Below are 9675 nucleotides of genomic sequence, written 5' to 3' on the forward strand. Positions count from 1 at the left end.
TTCTTGTAAAGTAAAAGGTGAAACTTGAAAGCGTATTTACGGAGTCCCCACCATTCAGCCTTGCCCTCCGCCCCACCTGATTTTGTCGTCGTTATTTGTATTTTGCACTTTTCGCCCTCCTGCTTTTATTTTATTTTTTTGTATTCTTCTCTTTTCTTTTTAGCATGTGTTTGTATGGTGATGAATTCATGAACGTGGGCCGATTTGGTTCCCATGTTTCTTCTCTTCAAATGGAGGTTGATATTAGACAAAATTCCAAAAATCAAATTATATGTTTTGGTCGAAAAAGGTTCGGTGGTGTATCAGTGATCCAATTTTGGATACCTTATACGGATTTTGTCATATATCATTAACTTTAACAGCTTAATTGTTAACTTTTCTCAAATTACAATTTTACCTCAGAGACAATTTCTGCAATTGAGTATTTAAATTTTATTTTTGTTGTATTAATTTTTTTTATTGGATTATTATATATTAATAAATATTATTTTTAATATATAATATTTCATATATTAATAATATTATTTTATTGAAGTATTGTTTTCTTTTAGTTAATTATTTTTTAATTTTTTTGGATTATTTTATATTAAAAAATATTATTTTTAATTATATATATATATATATATATATATATATATTAATGAATAGTACTTTATGAGATTATTATCTTCTTTTAGTTTTTTTTTTTTTTTAATTTCTATTGTATTAATTTTTTTTTGGACCGAACTTTGAGAAATATTTTGGACAAAATCACCATTATCGGACCAATTAATAGTGATGACTTTGTCTAAAATATGTTATTTCTCGAATATTTAAAACAAATTAAAAGATGTGGGTGTTTGGAACTTGTTCTTGAAATTTTGTTTGATTAATTTCTTTTATTTAGTTTCTTTTTAAAATTTATTATTATTTTATGAATTCTTTTTTTTTTTTAATTTTTATATATGAATAAATATTATTTTAAATACATAATATTAATATATTAATGAATATTAGTTAATATATAAAAATCCAATAAAAAAATTAATCAAATAAAAAGAAATTCAAAAAAATAATTAAAAAAAAGACAAAAATGCACAAATGGTTCCGGTGGTTTGCTAAAAATTGCAACTTTAGTCCAAAAAGTTTTTGACGAGTACAACAGGTCCAAAGTTTTCATTTTGTTGCGAATTTGATCCAATTTTAATTTTTTTTTTGTAATGATGATTTTATCCTTCTTCTTTTATTTTTTTTTTAGCTTTTTTTATTTATTTAAATATTTTCATAATTAAAAGAAAATAAAAAAGAAAATAATTCTCTCTCTCTCTCTCTCTCTCTCTATATATATATATATATATATATATATATATATATATATATATATATATATATATATATATATATCCTGAATTTTTCCTTTCACAATCTAAAATGAATTATGGCTTTTAATGGCATTCCCGTGTTCAATGTATGATCGGGCAATGGATAAACACGTATGAACACAAGGTAGCAAAAGGAAAGGAAGCATCATTGCAAGTAGAGGAGAAATCAAACACTAACTTTGATTTTAAGGGATTCGATCCTTGGTTCCTTGCAAGACAGAAAGGGGACAACGGGAGGTATCGGTGATTACAGATTGTGATGAGGGAGAAGTCTCACGATCGACGAGAGCGAAGGGACACATGTAGGAAGAAGCAGCGAGTGGTTGTGATTTCAGGGATGTTGGGTCGTGGATGAGTAAGGATAAATACCCTCGTTGTTTGAGTGAACCGAAGAAGGGAAGAAGAACGGGGCAATGGAAGAAGAACGGGGCAGTGAAGCTGTCGTGGAACTTGGTGGGTTTAGCGAGGGCTGCTAAAGCAGCTCTTGGTTGCTTGTTTATGCTCCAGCTGTAGATCGCGAGGGGGAGGAGTGAAGGAGCAATGAAACATTGGTGCAGGTGGGGAGGCTCGTGGGTTGGTTGAATGCTCACAGGTCGTTTACTTTTCCTTTTTTTTTTTTTTTGATAAAAATTGATAGGCTTAAGCAGGTGTTTGGGATTGATTATTGACATAAGTTTATGAATGGAAAGGATTTTTGGGTTTAATGTTTTACAGGGGATCCATGGGTTTATGTTTGTTTTGCTTGATAGAATTCGATAGGTTTAAATCAATAGCTTTAGGTTGGTGTTTTGTTTTGCTTGATAGAAATCGATGGGTTTAAATCAAATTTTGGTGTTTAGGAATGTATGAAGTTTGAAGAACATCATCTAAGTTTCCAAGATACAAGAGAGCGAAGAGTGAATGTTGGAAGTCTGGAACCCTTGATCGAGAGAGAGAGAGAGAGAGAGAGAGAGAGAGAGGTATTTTCTTTTAATCATTAAAATATTTAAATAAATCAACAAAAACTGAAAAAACAAAAAAGAAGGGTAAAATCATCATTACAAAAAAGTTTAAAGTAAAGTGGACTAAACTCGCAACAAAATGAAAACTTTGGACCTGTGGTGTTAGATCAAATTTTTTTGGACCAAAGTGAAAATTTTCAACAAACCATAGGGACCATTTGTGCAGTTCAAAAGAAGATATGTAGAAATAGCGACTATGGTTTGATAAAAGACTCAATTGCATAAATGGGGCACACTAGTTATTTTAAAAAAAAAGTTAATAGTCAAATAGTTAAAGTTAATGATATAGGGACCAATTCCGCATAAGGTATCCAAAATTATACCACTGTGCACCACCAAACCTTTTTTTGACAAAAACCATATAATTTTCAGAATCATAATAACCATTTTTGCAATTTTGTCTTGATATTATATGACTTTCACCGGTTAATTCACACGTAGATATACTCATTTTTTAATTAAAATAATAAGAAAATATTTGAAAATTATATTTCTTTGAACTTTTATCTAGAAGATTATTAATGTTTTTATTTTTGGCCATTGTATTTTTTTTTTTTTTTTGGAAAATTACATAAGGTTATTATTAAGAGTTTTTTTTATTGAACACAATGATTTTGGAAAAAGTATTTATCAAATATATATTTTTTCAAAAATATTTATTAAATAGGTGTAGTTTTAAAATTTTATATTTTTTTCTAAAACTTTTAGTTTTTTAATTATTTTTTAAAATATATTAAATATCCTTCTATATTATATTCTTACTGATCTTCCTACCATATCAAATGTTGATATATATATCACATTTAATGATATATTTAATGAAATTTATAATAATTTAATCCACTTGTCACCATTTAATATAGATAGAAGGATAATAGGAAAAACATGTAGGAGAATATATATATATATATATATATATATATATATATATATATATATATATATATATATATATATATAGGTTCATGTTCATTTGAGACCATTTTAATTTTGTGAGACCGTGAGATCAAATGTAAAAATAATTTTAAAATGCAAAATAAATGGAAAAATCCAAAAATTCTTTTTTTAAATATTATTTTTGGAATTTGAATTAACTAAAAAAAATTTAAAAAAAATAAAAAAAATCCCGTTTTTTTTTTTTTTTAAAAATACGTGAAATATTCTAAATAGAATATTACACCGACATATTCTAAAAAATAATTTTAAAATGCAAAATAAATGGAAAAATCTAAAAATTCTTTTTTTAAATATTATTTTCGGAACTTGAATTAACTAAAAAAAATTAAAAAAAATAAAAAAAAATCTATTTTTTTTGAAAAATACGTGAAATATTCTAAATAGAATATTACACTGTACATATTCTAAAAATAATTTTAAAATACAAAATAATTAGAAAAATCAAAAAATTCTTTTTTTAAATATTATTTTCGGAACTTGAATTAACTAAAAAAAATAAAATAAAAAAATAAAAAAATACGTCTCACGGTCTCACAAAATTAGGCCGTCTCACATGAACCTAACCCTATATATATATATATATATATATATATATATATATATATATATATATATATATATATATATATATATATATATATATATATATATATATTGAGATTTAAGAAAAAATAGAGATCTTGAATTTCAACCTCAGCCACTATTTCTCATTTATCATTTTGACGCTCCACCTTTAATATGAATATTCCAAGCCTCTCTTTAAGAGCATATGACCCATCTTCATAAGTTCATTTCATCCAAGTCTTCAACACACCAAACACAATTCTTTGAAAATGGATTTGTAAAGCCCAATAACTCCTCGCAAGCCCACCAAACCTAGCAAAAAGATAATTCGCAACAACGACACTCCAAAAACCTACAAAACACCTTATGCAAAATATAAAGTACGTGATACGATCCATGATAAGGAATGAATAGAACATGCAGTGCAAAAACAATAATTTTTTTTTCTAAAATTGCTAAATTAAACTATATAAACGATGTAAATAAAATAAACTATTAAATCACACCAAACTTAAACATTACTTGTCCTTAAGTAAGAACAAGGCTAAAATGAACTAGGCTAAAAAGGAAAAAGAAAGATAGCACAGAACTTGGTCAACATTAGTCAGGATAACATCAGCTGAAGGTGAGAGAGCAAGACATTGAGAATACAAATTTCAGAACAAGATATCGACACTACGAGTTTTTGGTTATGTCATTTAGACTAACCAGTGCTTTAGAAACGTATATGGATATGATGAATAGGCTTTATAAACCTTTCCTCAATAGATATGTAATAATGTTCATTAATGATATTCTCGTATTATCAAAGAACTAACAAGAGCATGACAAGAACTTATGAGAGGTATTGGAAATTGTATGCAAAATTATCCAAATGAGATTTCTGGATCCGAGAGGCACAATTCTTAGGTCATGTGGTTAACCAAGAAGGAATAATATGTTATCCATCAAAGATTGAAGCTGTGATGAAGTGAGAATGACCAAAAGTCCCACCGAGATTCGAAGCTTTCTAGGATTAGTTGGATATTATAAAAGGTTTATCCAAAGATTTTCTTCAATAGATGCTCCGTTGACAACATTGACCCATAAATGAGCTACCTATACAATGAGTGAGAAGTCTGAGGAAGCTTTAGAGAAGCTAAAGAAGCGATTATGTGAAGCACCAATACTTGCATTGCATGATGGATTTGAAGACTTACAGTTTATAGTGATGCATATAGAGTTGGGTTAGGTTGTGTTCTATCCCAGAGAGATAAAGTGATATCATATTTATCCAGACAACTGAAAGATCACGAGAATAACTACCCCCACTCATGATTTGGAGTTGGTAGCATAAGTTTTTACGCTAAAGAGATGGAGACATTATCTTCATGGCACGAAGTGTAAGCTTTCCACTGATCATAAAAGTCTTTGCTATCTCTTTGGTCAAAAGGAATTGAATATGAGACAACGACACTGGCTAGAGTTACTCAAGGATTATGACTGCGAGATACTTTACCACCATGGTAAAGCGAATGTCGTAGCAGATGATTTGAGTAGAAAAGTAAATCTTGAAAGGAAAAGTCCAAGAGCATTGAGAATTGAAATTGTCTCAAAAATTATAGAAAGAATAAAGAAAGCTCAGGAAGATGCTTTGGAATGAGATAATAAAAATGGAAGAACGTTTGGGCAAAACATTAGTGTTCCATACAAACAGTCAAGGATTGAAGGTAATTCCAAAATAGAATTTAGGTTCCTAATGTAGGAGGAATGAGGGATCTTTTTATGGAAGAAGCTCATAATACCATATACTCAATTCATCCAGGCAGCACCAAGATGTATAGGGATCTAAAGCCTTACTATTGATGGCCAAAAATGAAACTCAACATTGCAAAGTATATGATTGAATATGTGACCTGCACGAGAGTTAAGGCACAACATCAAAAACCATATGAGAATTTGGAACCTTTACCAGTACCCATGGGTAAATGGGAAGACATCACCATGTATTTTGTGACCAAATTACCTAGGACGAAGAATGGCCATGACATGATTTGGGTAATTATAGATCGATTCATAAAGAGTGCACATTTCATAGCGGCCAATGAGAGATGATCTATGAATAAGCTTGCAAATGTCTGCGTGAAAGAGATAATGATGATGGGTTTTGGTCATAAGACATCCTATGTGCTCATACAAACCCTAATGCTTGGATCTAGGTTTCTCTATTGTACATGCTTTGAATCCAAGACTATAAACCCTAATTCTAGCATACATATAATCATATTAACATGAGAATAAGTTTATAGTGTTACCTTGATTGTTATGTAGCAATAACAATCCCAAATCTCCTTGTATTGACTTTGGAATGCTTGGAGTCACAAGTGTCACTCCTCTAATGGTTCACAAACACCATAAGCAAGAGGATGAAGAGGAGAAAGGATGGAGGCTGCCAAAAACGTGTAGAAACCCTTACAAGAAGCTTAGCCACGTTTTTGAGCCTTAAGGGGTCTTTATATAGTTGGGCTATTAGGGTTATCTAACAAGGAAACCCTAATTTGGATGCTTAAGCCCTAAGCAACCCATAAACTCCTTTAATTAAGCCCATGGACGATTTCCTTATGGGTTTCCCATTAGAATTCGTCCATCCCTTAATATAAGGCAATCCATGGCCCAAATTGCAATTATCCTATAATTACAATTCCAGTCCCTTAAGTTTAATTAATCTCTTTTAGTCACAAAACTAATTACCAATTAATTATTGACTAATATTAATTAAACAATATGATTTCTCCTTTAATATATTATTCCCATAATATATTAATAAATCATATTTAATCCTTACTCTCCATAAGTCATCCTATCAAGTTGCTTTGGTGAAGGCAACCCAAAAGGACCATGCACCATCGGGTCAAGTACATACCAAAATAGTTATGGACTTAGACACTAATCCAACAGTCTCCCACTTGGATAAGTCTAACAACTATTCTGCGTATGACTTCAGATCCTGATCTGCAATCGTAGCTTTCCAAAGCCGCTGTCAACTCTGATCATATCAGATACGCGTGTCCTTAGATAAGGGATCATATATTCCTCCATTCTAGATATCGTCTGAGATATGATTTCTAATCATTCTCTTTGTACTACTTCTCGATTTCTGATTTATGACGACAGACTAATTGAACAAATCAAATTAGCCCTAGCCCGGCCGAGCATTTACGTATGTCATCACTAAACCATCGAGGGACCCAAAGATATCGCTTTTATTCTTTGAATAAAAGGAACGGATAAACTTTGATACAATGCTTGCTTGCACTCACTCACCGAATCACACACAACAATATGTTTTATAACACCAAGTTACTAGTGCGTTTACATATTGTCAATGTGCAACCGATTCGCAAGATACAACTCACACATCTCGGTTTCAAGAATATAAGATGTTATCGTCTCACTAATCACTCGAGATAGTGATCCAAGTGAGTGTGGGTTTAATCCAATGCTCAAATCATATTCATAAGCACTCATGAACGTTGCAGCAAACATTTGCTTATGTCTAATACTCTTTTAGACAATCCACACACCAATTCACGACAATCTTCATTCATACCTACTTCCAACATATGAACGACTGTGGCCCGTTTGAATAATTCGATTATTCTTAATAAACTCAATTATTCCGGAAGTCAAAACATGCAAGGTGAAACACAAGAATAATACTAATCCCATATGGCCTCAAACCTTTGAGTATAAACAAAACACGTTTTATTTATCACCATACCGATTACTCATTATTTGTCGTTTCGGGTAATCAACTTCTTACTTGAATTCCAACACTTGTCCCATGCTCCTAGCATGCACACAATGTTTACCTATGGTTCTTACTTTTGTGAAATAGACAAATTGTACACATTTCCAATCATTCTCATTTTACAACTCCAAATCCATTTTCTTAAGTGTAAGAATATCAAATTCTTGTTACTTATAGAATATACTAGATTCTAACACTTTATGCAACGATCCTTTTGTAATGTCACTGCACCAAAGTCTCCAAGACTATTGCCAATGATATTACAAAGTCCTCTAACGGAGATTGTTACAAGACAATTCCTTAGATACGATGTCTCTCACTCAAAGTACATTCCTTTGAACATCCTTTTGCATAAAGGTTTCTAATCTAGTCATAGATTTTAAGTATTTACTTCCCAATATGGACACACTTCCATATTTTCCATATGACAACTAATTTCTTAATAGAATCTTATCTATTCGTAATGATGTCGATATTGTCCATCCAATATGGAAACATTTCCATATTTTCCAATACTATACTTCCAACTACTCACAAGCGACCAATTCTCATCGAACTTCGAATCGTCCTTTGATAGTTGTTTAATTGTTTTAGTCAGAACCAATTCTAGTCCCTTTTCCCTCTAAATGCGCTAGACATTTGGAAAATTTTTAGAATGGTCAAACATTAAAGCATTTGCAATCGATCCTATACCCGAAGCGTATGGGACACGATGCACAATGTTTTATTTTCTATGTTCTCAAAATTCGAATTGTGAAGAGGAATGCCGTAATCATAATCGAAATTTTAAGAACACACTATGTACCCTTGACTAAATTTATTAACATTCCACAACCTAATCCTTTAGATTTGAAATGAAGCATAATATTCTCTCCCTTAATTATAGCAAAACAACCTTTCAACTCTTACAACTTTGCAAAGTATGACTCTTGTTTTCTATAATTAATATTGCCAACTTTGCAATACGTGCCTTAATAATCATACAATCATAACATTTATGCTCCCACAATCATGATGATTATTATAAAACATAACACTTATGCTCCCACTAGCTTCGACATGTATTCATAAACTTTTATACACTCTTGCCTTAGATAGTTCATATGTGTGTCTTAACAATTAAGACTAATTGCCAAACCTCACAATTCAAATTATGGAAAGGGATGCCGTAACCATGATCGAATTCGAGAATGCAATTTTACAATCACTATCTTTTAAAATCTTTCTTAGTGAAAGCATTTTCTCACAATCATTTTCATGAAGGAGGAAATCTTATGACACTTAGATTTAAAAGGTGTATGTGTTCCTATCCATGTGAATTTGTTAAAACCAAAGTTTACGACAAATTCAAACTCATATGGATCGAACTTTCTTAATCTTGATTTCTTGCCTTATGGTAGCACAGCTGCCCACCACGTCTTCCAATTAGTTAAGCAGCTCACCTTTTCCTATCAATGTACTTTCCATTGATCAAGGTCCTTGCCTTTTATGCATTCAAATGAGAACTCATAGGACTCACATGCATAATTAACTCGATTGGATTGGCACAGAAACAAAATAATGTCTTCACGATGGGTTGTAAACCTCAACTCGTGTGCTAGTGATGATCGATAAGGTTTATTTGATTTGTTCTTGAAACTTTTCAAGACCATTAAGACTCCCACTGACTCCTTGACATATACGATTCTCTTATCAAAACATTTCTTGACAAACAAATATTCAAGAGTTAGTGTAGCTTTTATCAAAACACTTCATAAATTGGTCCAAGTTGGTCTTTGTCTTATTCAAGACATTACAACTTTCCCCAATTGATGAATGTTATAAACCTTCTTAATACTATTCACTCAATGTCACAGTCTTGACTTTAAGACTTGTTTTGGAATGAAGTATGATTGACTTCTTGATTTGACCATTTCTTTAATCTTTGATTCCTCTTCTTGGACATACAATTGCACCAAGACTCACTTAGAGGATCAATTGAGATATGGTTCTTAATCATTAA

Source organism: Lactuca saligna, chromosome 2, assembly GCF_052625555.1.
Source record: "Lactuca saligna cultivar CGN05327 chromosome 2, ASM5262555v1, whole genome shotgun sequence".
Lineage (NCBI taxonomy): Eukaryota > Viridiplantae > Streptophyta > Magnoliopsida > Asterales > Asteraceae > Lactuca > Lactuca saligna.